The sequence below is a fragment of the Bolinopsis microptera genome, chromosome 10, assembly GCF_026151205.1.
Source record: "Bolinopsis microptera isolate Bmic1 chromosome 10, MBARI_Bmic_1.0, whole genome shotgun sequence".
Lineage (NCBI taxonomy): Eukaryota > Metazoa > Ctenophora > Tentaculata > Lobata > Bolinopsidae > Bolinopsis > Bolinopsis microptera.
In genome coordinates this window covers 9,087,366-9,103,268 of record NC_087081.1, presented here as the reverse complement: position 1 = coordinate 9,103,268, position 15,903 = coordinate 9,087,366, and positions in this window count along the sequence as shown.

Here is a 15,903-nt window from a genome sequence, read left to right as displayed (position 1 = left end):
GATCTTAGCTGTGGAGTAGATTTGTCTAGAGTAACGGAATCATAATCTCCTCACAATTGTGAGGAGAAGCACCTCTTCTGCTGCTTTAAAGCAGCAGAAGAGGTGCTTCTCGATAAGGCTAACAACTTCGTTATTATTGAGGGAGGGGGCTTTGTTCAGTTAGACGAAGTACTCTTCTCAGGGTTAGATATTATGGAGAGTTCTCATACGAGGTGATATACCAGGTGGTCACATACCACGTGGTCACATACCAGGTGCCAGGTAGTCCCATATTAGGTGGTCACATACAACGTGGTGTGCTCGATCTCAGTAATAGGAAATTAAGCAAGTGCTCACAAGCGTGCCTATTCTTAATTACATTTTTCCGGATTACTTTATTTTACGAAGTATAAAAGCAGTAATTATAATGATCTATACTTTGACCGGTTGATCTGGTGGCAAGTTATAAAGATGTAACTCTGGCTTCAATTATACCTTGAATCAGTGCTGTAAACTAAGGGACTAAGGAGTAAGATTGTATTTGTGATATTATTATCATTTTCAACATCATTTTTCCTTTTCAGGAGATGAGAGTGATGATCGGGATGGACTGTCGTTTCTACATCTCGCTGCTCTTCTTGGTTAGTACTTTAGACAGTTTTTGGGTTTTTCCAAATAGTTTCTGATTATTCTGATTTGCGACAAATGATATTGCACTGTTAGGATAAACGACGTTTCAAAGTAACAACTTCTTATTCATGCTGACAAAATTGGTAAATATGTGAGAAAACTGTCTCATAAAATTTATTAATCAAAAATGGCTAAACGACAACAAATTGTTCAAATACTCGACTAAAATTAGAATCAAAATCTATATATATACAACACTACTCGATCTGCTATTCAATAAACTTAAAACATCCACTAAACAGCAAGTACGTGATTGTGATCGTGTGATGGAATGACATGTACAGTGATAACAGATGATTTAAGATGTAAGTGATAACAGATGATAAGGTAAAAGATACAATACATGTGAGATGGTGTATACACAATGTGAGTGATAATATAGTGAGTGGTTACTGATTGTGAGCGAGATGTGAAAAAAACATTAAAACTTACTACTGCTAGAAAACTTAAACTGTATGCAATAAAAAGGGAATGAAACTAAAATATCTAAAATTCTTCAGTACTAGCTATGATAAAACGTTTAATAGTATCCAGTTCTTCTCTCTTGTTAATTGTAGGGTTCAGATTAATAATAAACATCGCTTCAAAAATCTTTCTTCTGACAGTATTGGGTTCAATTCTTAAAATATCTACTTCTAAACTGGGATTTAACCCCTCATGACAGCTCGAATAATGTATGGCAAAAGCTTGACTAACATTAGAAGGGGTAGCAGGGTAGGTAGCGTAACGTAAGTGTTCTCCTACACGAGCATGTACTTTCCTACTGCTTTCTCCAACGTACAGCTGGTCACATAATTTACACTTAATCTTATATACAACATTCTTCACTTCACAATCTTTATTACAAACTATCAAAGGACAAATTTTACATGAATTAATACTGCACACACGTTTATCATACGGTCTGTTACTACATAAAATATTTCTCAATTTCGAAGTAGGTTTAAAGTTTACTTTAATAGGTAAATTGTTCTGCTTTACATAATTTCTAATCTTATTGCTAGTACTGTCCGAAATAAAATCTAAATTAAGAACTGTCCTGGAATCATCCTCAACACTCTGACGCCTGTTAGAATTACTACTGTTACAATAACGTCTTGGGTTCTGGTAACCGTTTTTCTGTAATAGATCATCAAGGAGTCTGAGAGAGTGCTCCTTTTCCGCTGGACCAGATGAGATACGGCAAGCCTCGCTATATAGGTTCTTCACTGTATTAATCTTAACAGACTCAGGATGGCAAGAGTTGTTGTGCAGGGTAATATCCTTTTGTTGCGGCTTAGTACTTTAGTTAGGGTTTAATTATACGTTAGGGGCTACCTCTATTTTACCTTTCGAGTATTTAATATTAAACCAGGTATATAATGTTTGTGATTTATGTATTACATTACCATTTGGTTCAAGTCCATAATAATAATATAGATTCTAATCTAGAAACCTAGAAACCTAGAGCAAATAACTTAATAAGATGATTAGCACATTTGTCTAGAGTACATAGAGTACATAGAGTACATAGAGTACATATAGTACATAGAGTACATAGAGTACATGGAGTACACGGAGTACATAGAGTACATAGAGTACACATAGTACCATAGATTACATTTAGAGAACATTTAGAGTACATAGAGTACATATAGAGTACATATAGAGTACATATAGAGTACATATAGAGTATATATCGTCGTGATTTTTTACTTTCACGAATTATATTGTCTAATGAGCTTCAGGGCAATTTAAGTCCTAATCGTTTGGGAAGTATCATGAACCCACCGTTAAATCGACCGGAAGATACGAGAACAATATATTATACTTACTGTGGTATCATGTTCTTATTTTATCAAACAAAAATTTACCGCTACTCGATCTTGAGCAGTTTTTAAAATGTTTTTACATATTTACCTCCAACTTCATAAGTTATTCGTGAAGCTCAATACCACCATCAATGTGTCTACCAGTGATCAATTGAGATTTAGTGCTATAAACCTACTGCTCTCTGATATTATGTCAGTCTCAAATGGTATCTTTGACTCATAAGAGAGTTTGACAACATGGTTCGACACTAGACTATCATCATAGTTAAAATAATCATCATAGTTAAAATAATCATCAAACGTAAAAATTGTACCAAAGGCAAAATTTTATCAGTCAAAATTCGTAGCATGTAAGTAATTATGGATGGGGTACATCTATGTTAAGTAATAAGTAGTATGTTAAGCATAATGTTAAGTATTATGTTAAGTATTATGTTAAGTATTATGTTAAGTATTATGTTAAGCATTATTAAGTATTATGTTAAGTATTATATGAAGTATTATGTTAAGTATTATGTTAAACTTTACGTTAAGCATTATGTTAAGCATTATGTTAAGCATTATGTTAAGCATTATGTTAAGCATTATGTTAAGCATTATGTTAAGCATTATGTTAAGTATTATGTTATATTATGCATAATGTTATGGTTAATTGGTTATGTTGAAGAAAAAAACATTCATTCTTTTTTTGTAATACTAGATGCTCGGTTTTATTACTTGTACTCATATTAAAACACTCAGTCCTCCCAGTGGTTCCTCCTGCAGTTGAGGGAAGGTTAATTAAAGGAAAATAAATAAACCTGTTTACTTAGTGATTAGCAAAAATTCTAATATATGGCAGATTGGTGTTCAATTTTAATTGCTCTTGATAACAACATATCCTACCCTGGATGTAGCAAATTGATTGAAGTAGCTGTTAAGTGTTAATCTGTCCGTTCTCCATGTACTCCATGATTATGTAGAAGGGCACAGGTTCCCAACAAGTTGACGATGTTTTTGTGTTTCAACGTCACCATCACCTCCATCTCCTTCTCAAAATCAAGCAGTGTCGAGACCTCTATTCCTGGACAGAAGTGTCTTAGAGACCGTAGAGACCCTCATGGCCGAAACAGTTAGCAAAATGGAGTGTCTCCGTAAAATGTGTGATAAATAATTTAGTTCTATTTAATATAATATTAGCTTTGTTGGACCATGATATTTCGTATTTGACAAAATTAAAATGGCCTCATGAAACCTTGTATTGAACTACAGTACGTGCAATATTTCAATATTAATCAAATTAAATAAGTATACGTCTTATTTATCACAATGATGACAAGCATGATCGCGCCACTTATATTCTATTTCTCGGTATCATTTTGCATTTGCGAACGGTCATTCAAATTAATATCATTTCCTTTTGTAATTTGTTTGGGAAAGAGAGACACTAGCAGCGGTCCACTCTACTCATGATTATGGGTTTTGGTCAAATTATATTACATTTATTTATTCATTATATTTCAATGTATTTATACTTTATACTTTATTACAATAGTTTGACAATTTAATACCATATATGGTATTGATATATATATCAATATTATTAAATTAAGGTAATGAAACTCCATGTTGTAACGGGACAGCTCTCAACTTTCCATGAGGATGTATTTAAGGACCTGTTCATCGATTTAATCATTACTCTTATTTCAGTTATCAACAGCGGAGGAATAGTAGTCTTGTTACTGGATCACCTTGACATTAGAATCCCGAGGAAATCATGCTCATCTGTTTGCTGCTTTTAGCAGCATTTCAACCCATCTTTGCTGGTGGTCCACGCAAACTCAAAGCAAGCTGTATCATGAAGCTTCATGGAACAGACATTGAAGTTGGGAAAGTCGTGTTTGAGAGTGACGACATGCTGTTACAATCCATCAGACTAAACATAGACGGGGAGCCAGAGGACATCGTTAAAGGGCCCCACGGGTTTCACATCCACACCAACGCAGTTGTAGGGAACAGCTGTGGAAAGGAAAGTACTGGAGGTCACTTCAACCCTCTGAGCACCACCCACGGTGACATAACCTCTATCGATGTTGAGCGACATGTCGGAGATTTCGGGAACGTCAATGCTGGAGATAGAGGGGAGATCAACTTCGCCGCTGACATTGCTGTGTACCGGAATGGCGGTGTCGGAGCTTCCTTCTTGGGGAAACCTGCTATTAACTGTGGTCCCTGGCTACTTGAGGTTGAGAAGAGAAAAAGGAAGGGCAAAAAGGTAAAGAAGTGCAGCAAGAAAAGAGAAAAGAAAGGACTGTGCATCAACATCCCAACCTTTGAAATAATTCGCCATGATCCTGACTGCTACGTTTCTATGACAGAGAGGTGGGGTTTCACTCTCAACTCTCTAAAATTCAGACTTAAGGGACCGGACTCAGTGGTAGGCCGAGCAGCGGTCTTGCACGCTGGGAAGGATGATCTGGGACGAGGGGGAGATGAGGGTAGTGCCGCTACTGGCAACGCTGGGGGCAGGATTGCTTGCTGCACCCTCCAACTGGAGAAATAGGAGTAACTGTAGGACCAGTAGCACGGAGAATCTAGAGGACAATTTACCAGCACTCTAATGGATGGTTGATACACCAATTTAACAGTTCGAATTATTTGAATGATTAGAGAAAATAAAAAAAAAAAAGCAATTATTTGAATTTTATTTTTGATGTGACTTCTTCATTTACACTTTTGTTCTCAGTATTTAATTATCAAATTGTGTTGTTTGCGTATATTTGTAAAAAAATAAGTTTCAAATTATTTGTTCGGCTTGCGACTAATGTTGGTTCAGAAAGAAAAACTTGTTCTACTTAGACTGGCAACTGTTAATCTCAAATATTGGACCACAAAAGAATGTCATAAATTGTCCTAACTCCTAGCTATAATTGTTGACAAAGGAATATAAATCGAATGACTGCATGGTTACAAAAACACTTTGGTGATAAAGAAACACATTTAGGATATACGAAAGACATTTTATTTTTTTGGTCGTTTTCGACCCAATTCCATTTGCATATATTATATAGAGTCATACACAAATTTATCTTTGTGATTAACCGATGTAAGATTTGCTCAAAGTACGTTGATTTCTGTTCAGTAATTTGAAAATTGGATTTATTTGATAATTATGAGTAGTAGTAGTAAATCTTTCAAAGTACGAAATATCTCTTTAAAAGAGCATCCTAGGCACCTTATAGATATCAAAACGCATAAAAAAGAAAACAAAAACATCAACCATCTTCTAACTTCTTCCACTCCTCCCTATCTAAAGCTAAAAATCTAAATTATGAGTACAATATATAAGGTTTAGGCAACAAAACTTGCGCGTGGAAACTGGAAGGTTGCAAGAAAATGTACAACTAACCGCAAGGAATGACCAAGTAAAACTATACAGAAATACAATGAGGGATAAAACGACTCTGGAAACATTTCAAGCTACTCATTTACAATTTTGTACGTAAAATTTCGATATCTTAATCCCTCCTATAAAGCTTAAAATAGGATTATTGGTGGATTTAAAAGGATTGATTTTTCCTTTTCTGATCCGAATTTAAAAAACAAAATCTTGAGCTCGCCCGTGCTGCGATGGTATGGTACTGAACTTAAAAACTCATAAGTTCCGTTTTTATCACGGTTTGTAAACCTTATTATTACAGTGCAGACAATTATATGTTAAAGTTGTAGCTAGACTTTTACTCTACGGACCTGAACTGAACGTTACACCCTGTCCTCTACAGTCCTATCCTGAAGATCAGTCTAAAGAGGTATTTTCTCTTATATTCTCCTTTTATTCTGCTTACTTTAATTCGCATAATATTCTTTCGCATTAGATACACAAAAGTTGTATGTATATATTATGCTGATCAAAGTCTGTCGTCATTATTTTCATGTCTCATCAACTTTGCAAGTTTTGGTCTGAATTCAGTGTAACCAGGCAAAATACGTTTATACATTTCCCTGTTTCCGCGCACTGTTCGAGCATAATATGTATCTTTAGTTACGTAAGCGAGCCACTTCATTACTTCAAACACGCAATAAATGCTGCTTCGATTGCGCGCCAAATGTATAACGCGCGTCCGCCGAATTGTTATCAACTGATGAAATCATGAAAGCGACTAAATAACTGGCAGTGTGGCGGTCATATTTTTTTAAAAAATCTCAACACTTATTTTACTTCGGACATTCCAACAGCCACATTGTTACACAAGTGTGTAACCAGCCAATTACAGGAAGCCGAAGGATTCAATTATACATTAGGCCAGTGACGGTTAAGGGGACATACACCAAAAGCTTTTATGCCCTGGCCCTGCTGTTAACGTCATATTAAGAAAGTATACATAAAAACAATAAGATTTGATACATTAAAAATTATTTTTGAGGACCCGCACTTTCAAAAAAATTAATATTTTCTTTTTCGAAAATTTTGGAAATTTTGAGAAGTCTGTCACTGTAATACCGATATTTTGGTCATTTTAAAAGTCTTTTAGCTGATTTTGTTACTGAAGATTACTTACAATCCGTACAAGAAATCCCTGAAAGGATTATATAATTGAACAATAAATGACGAAGTTACAGACCAAACAAGGTCGAAAAATAAAAATTGAAATTTTTGTAAAAATCAAAGTTGTATATTTTACCATTCACCCAGGTCATAAGATATCGCTTCAAAAGTTCTTGTGAGTGTAGCTGATGATCATATACAACTTTGTGGAACAGGATTTCTCTCAATTTTGAGTTTTAAGGTATGAAATGTGGCCTCAAACGACTTAGTAAAATTCATCGTAAAAAGGGCCAAACATGGCAGATTTAAGGATTAAAATGCCTATAACTCACAAAGTATCAGTTTTTTTGAAATAATTTTTACAGAATCGTAATCAGCTTGAAAAGACGAATCTTTTAGTACCAAATAGGTGATTTTAAAAGACAAATTGTCTTAAATAATTTTCTAGCCCGAACACAATTTGTACACATTTTGTGTCTTTAACTATTATAAATTTGGTACTAAAAGATTCGTCTTACCAAGCTGATTACGATCCTGTAAAAATTATTTCAAAAAAACTGAAACTTTTTGAGTTATAGGCATTTTAAGCCTTAAATCTGCCATGTTTGGCCCTTTTCACGATGAATTTTACTAAGTCGTTTGAGGCCACATTTCATACCTTTAAACTCAAAATTGAGAGAAATCCTGTTCCACAAAGTTGGATATGATCATCAGCTACACTCACAAGAACTTTTGAAGCGATATCTTATGACCTGGGTGAATGGTAAAATATACAACTTTGATTTTTACAAAAATTTCAATTTTGCTTCTCTCGACCTTGTTTGGCCTGTAACTTCGTCATCTATATTTTAATTATAAAATCCTTTGAAGGGCTTCTTGTACGGATTGTAAATAATGTTCAGTTAAAATATCAGTCAATAAACGTTTAAAATGACCGAAATATCGGTATTACAGTGACAAACTTCTCAAAATTTCCAAAAATTTCGAAAAAGAAAATATTTATTTTTTCGAAAGTGCGGGTCCTCAAAAATAATTTTTAATGTATCAAATCTTATTGTTTTTATGTATACTTTCTTAATATGACGTTAACAGCAGGGCCAGGGCATAAAAGCTTTTGGTGTATGTCCCCTTAAGGTAGTGTGTACCATACTTTCTTCGCCCGAGACTTTGCTGCAATGGGCAGCTCCTCATTTAACCCTCACACCCGATTTCTCGAGTATTTGGCTGAGTGGACCGGGGGGCTGCATAGACCACTCAGGATCCTTAGCTGAGCGTCGACGACGCTCACCCCACGGCTAGTGACAGAGTCGGGAATCGAACCTGGTACCTCAAGCAATACCAGGCGGATTAACCAACTGAGCCACTAAGCCGATATGAGCCACTAAGCCGATATATATAATATATTTATATATTAATATATAATATATTTATTTTAGAATGCATGTGCAGCACATGTATACTATATAGCTATTAGCTATAGCAGCTATAGCTGTATATTAGTATACTATAATATATCGTCGATATATGCAAATTGGGATGATTTATATGATAGTAATGTGAAACGCGTTTCATTTTTCTCGAGACTTATGATGATATTCTCCATTTGAGAGAACTTTTTAGTGATCGTAGATATTGGAGTGAACTTTTCAATTTTATACTTGAGTTGTTGTATAAGTTTTGGGACATATAATCTTACAAAGGATCACGTTTCGGTTCTAAATTATTTTAGGATTGTTGACATTTATAAAATTTAAATGTTTGATGATAATAATGTGGTGAGAGCAATTTTTTTTTGGAAAACGAAATTAAATATATTATACAAAATAGTATTACAGGTTATATATTATGAACATCATCATTGTAATATCAGTAATTTACTCAGATTAGCACAGTTAGTTTAAGTTCCTTATTTTCACAGGTATTCGCTTGGATGTTGCTAATGTTCATTGCTGTTGGTTATGAATTCTCTGACGATGACAGAAGAAAGATAAAAGCTAAATTGTCTGGAGTCGAAAGAGAACTTTTCACGAGATATCTTGAGGCTAACTCAGTGGCGTAACGAAGGGCCCCGCTGACCCCGCTGTGCAGGGGGGCGCCGTCTTAGGGGGGCGCCAAATCGTCGTTTGAATGTGGGACAATTTCGAAAACTTACCTAAAGTACTAGCAAAACTGTGCGTTTTGCTGTAGATACACACTTTTTTAGAGATTTTACCGTCGTATCCTCTAAAATCACCTAATTTGTTCAATTTTAGGGAGGGGCACCAAAAGGGGAGGGGGCGCCAACAGGGGGCGCCCTTTCGGCGGGGGGGGGGGGGGGGGGGGGCGCCAACAGGCAACGTTACGCCACTGGGCTAACTCGATGTGTTTAGAAGAAATAGGAGACACCATTCCGGTTAGCAGTTCACATAATATAATGTAATCTAACTGTCATAGTGAATAGGTGGAATCGCCATAAATCTTTCAATTATTTATCAGATTGTTATCAGTTTGTTTCAACCATAGGGATCTACCGAAATTTTAATTGAATTATTACTTATTAGATAAGTCCGTTGAAGTATTAGATAGTAACGATAAGAAAGATTTTAACGATGTTGTAAAGGTAATGATGATAGGTGAAGTGAAGGCTCATTACCTTCCCCAGGATTCCATTGACATAAACGGCAGACAGGTATGACGATACAGACAACAATTTCGTTAAATTCAAGTTAATCATATTATCATAATTTGCATAATGAGAAAACATATTATTATAGCAAGAAAACATATTATCATAGCACGCTCAACATTCGTATCTGTACGTTAACCTTTAAGCCTTACCCAAAATATTATTCTCCTCATATTCCTTACAATTTCACTATTTTCTTGATTTCGTCTCATCCATCAAGTGTTGCATTGTGTACGCAAGAACTGTCACACTTCCAACATGGCAGTATCAGCAGTTCTGGAGATAACCAACTCAGAAGAAGGGGTCTAGCAAGCTTAGTCAGAAGATTCGATCTGTAACTCAGGTTTTTATACTATGTAAGTTATAATTTTACTGCATACGCATCGTTTTAGACGATAAATCTGTTCTGATCGTGTAATCGTGTAGGGAAGTTGGTCTTTTAGCTCCGGACAGTCTATGCACGGTCCCTGCACGGTCCATGCAACAACAAAAGAACACTCCATGCACGGTCCCTGAACGGTCCCTGCACAATGAACACTTGATGCACGATCCCTGCACGGTTAGTCCCTGCACACTCCCTGCACGGTCTATGCACGGTATATGCACGGTCCCTGCACAGTAACATATGAACACCAGCTATACTATCAAGTGTTCATTGTGCAGGGACCGTACAGGGACCGTGCATGGAGTGTTCTCATGTTATTGCATGGACCGTGCAGGGACCGTGCATAGACTGTCCGGAGCTAAGCGATTAACTTGCCACAGGATCTGTTAGACGAGCAGATAGAACGCTGGAACGCCATTCGTATCTGAGAGGCTTCACTGGAGAGTGGCCCTGAAATACTCCTCCAACTGTACATAGCTATGTGCGCCAACACATACAGTATTCTCTCGTGAGCTCTGTCATTTTTAGCCAGGTTCAGGCTGCTGCTGAGTACTATTACTGCAAAGCTTCATTCATTGCACATGGCCGGTAATACAGGCTGCAGACAAAATACAATGATACCGAGTACCGACTAATGACTATTCAAGTATTAATCAGAAATTGTAAGTGTATTTCAGTTGCTGGTAATGGTGGGGTGTAATAATTTTATTGCGCCCTGATTAAGTGAAGAAGAAGAAAATTAAGTGATCAGAGGCGCCGCATTAATCACGTTAGAAACATTCCAGTTGCTGATGCAATGGTTGCCTGATTTGGATAGTCCTATCGCAGAAATTATCGGCGTAAAAATAATGGTAGTACAGTCAAATCCGTCCTAATTTAAGCCTTTGTCGGACAAAATTCGCAACAAAGCGATTTTAACGGGATATGGTCGGGACAGGTCCCAGGAATCATTCCAGAGAGTTCCCAAAATCCTCGACTTCAGGAAAATCCACAATTAGCACTTTTTTACCACCTTTTTACCACTTTGGTTTTCCGCAAATAAGTCACGTTCTGAATATCCTAGAAGATTCTAGTTTAAAGCATTGTGTTTAGAAAACAAAGAAGAACAACTTTTTCTTTAACAACTTTTTCAAAAATAAATTATTTAATTAATTAATTAAATAATTAATAAATTTTCAAATATTTCAAAAATACATTTTCATAAAGAATGTTCACAATTACATTCCACGTATCACAATGCTGGCAAGCATTACCGTCGCCCTTATATTCACAATACTATTTACCCCCTATACTATTATATCCCCTTTATTGATTTCCAGGCATTAAGACTCATCGAAAGTAGATCTGTTGGGTATTTCAATATGACGTCATAGTATCTTAAGTCACCCGAGATGTAATAGTACTTCACTTCACTTTCATAGGCACTTAACTTCATGGATGCTCCATTTTACGCTCTAGTGACAGAACAGGTGCTATAAGTTAAGGAGAGTAATAAGTTTAGGACACATAATGCATTCGGTCAAGACGTCAAGAGGACACGTGATAGTCAAAGGGACCAATCAAAGTATATGCTTAGACGATAGGAGGGAGAATTTAAATACGACCGAACAATTTACGAGGTTCTGAGATCAACAGAAGGGGACGAACATAGCAATTCAATGAGGGGAGGCCGTTACGGATCGAACGATAAATTAACTTAGCACCGATAAGTAGTGTCAGATATTTAGTTGTTTGACGGGACTCCAAGCACGTGACACTTACGACACAAGTCACGAGAATAGCATCGCACTTCAAAACCCAGCTCACAGCATCGACAAGCTCAGTTCATTAAAGGGGGACTATCAGTAAACAAGGGATCAAGGGAACAAATAATAAGGGTACAGGGACCCTAACTGATGAGGCACAACGGGACACAACTGTATCCGGGACTTTAGTACTTGGTTAAGTTACGTTTGTCAGTTAATATTGTACGTTCTTGATCTTCATCTATAATATTACTTGAGAACGCGAGTTTATTCTTAGTTATATAAAATAGTAGGGAAAGAAGTAAATTCATAGAACGCCAACAGATCAGCAGGTACATCTAAGTTCAAAACATTCTAATTCAATGTTAAAGATGACAGGAATAAGAAATAGTTATATGGAGGTTTTTAAGAAATTTGCGCAAAATACGCGCCAGCATGTCACAGTGCTGGCAAGCACGACCGTTGCATTTATTGTGGGTATACTATGTTCCCCCTTTACTATTATACCCCCTTTACTATTATACCCCATTTACTATTATACCCCCTTTACTATTATACCCCCTTTGGTACACGTTACAAGCCTCTTTTGTGCACGCGAAGCGTGCACTCCGGCCGGAGGCGGCGGCCGAAGGCCGCCGCCTCCGGCAGGAGTTTTCCAGGCATTAAGACTCATCGGAAGTCGTTCAGCAGATTTAATTTTAGTTCAAAACATTCTAATTTGATGTCAAAGATGACAGGAATAAAAAATAGTTATGTTGAGATTTTTAAGAAATTTGCATAAAATACTCGCCAGCACTGTTTTACGAAATTCGGTAAAAAACCCAAAATCGCCATATTCAGGTGCCTTAAAAACCATGTTAAAATTGAGTTAGAGATCTGAAACTTTGCAGGGCGTCTAGACGTTGACCAAATCGACTGCAAAAAAAGTTTAAGGTTTCAGGAGCATCGGGAAATGGGTTTTCTAGAACCCCTGTTTTACGACAGATTGTCGGGACATATACATACAGATATACATACCTATATATTCAGGGATAGACGCTTTGCCAGTCAATTATAGGCTATATTTAGGTGTCCATGGATTCAAAAGTATAAAAGATACAGCCATTTCCGACCACAGGTCTTGCAAATAATTGTTTACACTTTAGTTTACATTGTATAAAAAAATTATTTGACGTCATAAACACCCCTTGATGACGTCATCAAGTTAACCGTTTTAAAACTTGATTTTTGACAAAGTAATAATTTTCAAAATTAATTTTAAACCATTAAGAAGTAATTGTATTCAAAATCTGAGGAAATTTTCACCTTAGATAATTGTTCAAGCATTCTGAAAATCTACCGGAAAGTTTTTCTAGCTTGCTCCTTCATAAAGATATTCGTCATTGAAGTTTGTGCTTTTTTGAAGAATTATTTTATAAAAACGTCAATTTTGCGATTTAGTATTCTCTGGTGTTGGGCCATGCCTTGGGTTGTGGAGCTCAGTTCTGCTTTCTATAGGTATAAATTGTGCATTAGGCTAGTTTTAAAGTTAAAAATCGAAAAGTTGCACACGTGGGGACACGCCCAAATTGATAGAAAATTGCTAAAATCACTGAAAATTGCTGTTTTCGTCATTTTCTGTCAACTTTAGAGTGCCGTTGTGATTACAGTTCTTCTTGAAATACTTTGAAACTTTGCATGCTTATCAAGCTATATATAAAACAATTACATGCAAAAATTTACGGCGATTCAATATTGGATGCGCACGCAACGTCCGCTCAAAGTTTGCACGTGCGAAAGGTGAGAATTTTGCTTATTCGTGATTTCCAACAAATTCTGCTTTGCCACGACAGTTTAATGTCATTATATATGAATTTAATGCCAACTTGAATGAGTATTAAGTGGCATATTCAGTCAGTGATCGACCGATATGCTTCCCTAAACACAAGGAAATGTTTTTAAAGGAAAAATTTCGAAATCGTTGAAACTTCCTCCTTATTAATGAAGATATCAGTTTATATTTCGACTTTATAAAGTACCCTGACATTATAATCAAAAAGAGATGATATTTTACCAAAACCCATAATCATGGGTAGAGTGGACCGCTGCCAGTGTCTCTCTTTCCCAAACAAAAGGAAATGATATTAATTTGATTGACCGTTCTCAAATGCAAAATGATACCGAGAATGAAATCGGTCGCTCGCTTTTCCCATTAATTTACAATTGTAATAGATTAAGAAGAACTACCCAAGGGCAGCTGTACTCGGCAATGAAGATTCAATAAACTTCAGCTTGTTCAATAAGTAATAACTACCACCCTTGTCCCTTACCCCGAAATACTAGGTATCTACCCGAACGCAACCCAAAAATATTTTTACAGCATCTGATTGATGTATTTGTAATCAATCGAAACTTATTTATACAATTCGTAAGCCGTGAATGAATGGGAAAAGCGAGCGACCGATTTCATTCTCGGTATCATTTTGCATTTGAGAACGGTCAATCAAATTAATATCATTTCCTTTTGTTTGGGAAAGAGAGACACTGGCAGCGGTCCACTCTACCCATGATTATGGGTTTTGGTAAAATTATACCTACGAAATTAGGTAAAAAACCCAAAATCGCCATATTCAGGTGCCTTAAAAACCATGTTAAAATTGAGTTAGAGATCTGAAACTTTGCAGGGCGTCTAGACCTTGTCCAAATCGACTGTAAAAAAAATTTCATGTTTCAGGAGTATCGTGAAGTGGTTTTCTGGAACCCCTGTTTTACAACAGATTGTCGTGAAGATATATAATATAGACGCTTTTTGCAGTCAATTGTAGCCTACATTTAAGTGTCCGTAGATTCGAAAGTATAAACGATACAGTCATCTCGAACCACAGGTTTTAAAGATAATCGTTTAAGCTTTAGTTTACATTGTATTGAAAAATAATTTAACGTCATCATCATCACTTGATGACGTCATCAAATTAAGTGTTTTAAAAACTTGATTTTTGACAAAGTAACAACTTTTCAAATCGATTTTACGCTATTAAGGAGTAATTTTATTCAAAATCTGAGGACATTATCATCTTAGATAATTGTTCAAGAATTCCGAAAATCTACCGGAATAGTTTCCTACCTTGCTCCTTCATAAAGATATTTGCTATTGAAGTTAGTGCTTTTTTGAAGAATAATTTTATAAAAACACAAAAGTTGTGAATTAGTATTCTCTGGTGTTGGGTCATCCCTTGGGTTGTGGAGCTCAATTTTGCTTCTTAAAGGTGTAAATTGTGTTATAGGCTAGTTTTAAAGTTAAAAATCGAAAAGTTGCACACGTGGGGACACGCCCAAATTTATTTAAAATAGCTAAAATCACTAAAAATTTTGATTTTCACGATTTTTATCAACTTTGGAGTCCCGTTGTGATCCAAGTTCTTTTTGAAATCTTCTGAAACTTTGCATGCTTATCAAACTATATATTAAATACCACTATGCAAAAATTTACGGTGATTCAATATTGTATGCGCACGCAACGTCCGCTCAAAGTTTGCACGTGCGAAAGGTGAGAATTTTGCTCATTCGTGATTTCGAATATATTCTGCTTTCCACGATATTTAAATGGCATTATATATGAATTTAATGCCAACTTGAATGAGTAAAAAGTGCCATATTCAGTCGGTTATTGACAGATATACCTAACTAAACACAAGGAAACGTTTTCAAAGGCAGAATTTCGAAATCGTCGGAATTACCTCCTTGTTAATGAAGTTTCGATTGTGTAAATTATCCTGACATTATAATCAAAAAGAGATGATATTTGACCAAAACCCATAATCATGGGTAGAGTGTACCGCTGCCAGTGTCTCTCTTTTCCAAACAAAAGGAAATGATATTAATTTGAGGAACCGTCCGCTAATGCAAATTGATACCGAGAATGAAATCGGTCGCTCGCTTTTCCCATTTAATAAGCTTTATTACAATTCGTAAGCCGTGAATGAATGGGAAAAGCGAGCGACCGATTTCATTCTCGGTATCAATTTGCATTAGCGGACGGTTCCTCAAATTAATATCATTTCCTTTTGTTTGGAAAAGAGAGACACTGGCAGCGGTACACTCTACCCATGATTATGGGTTTTGGT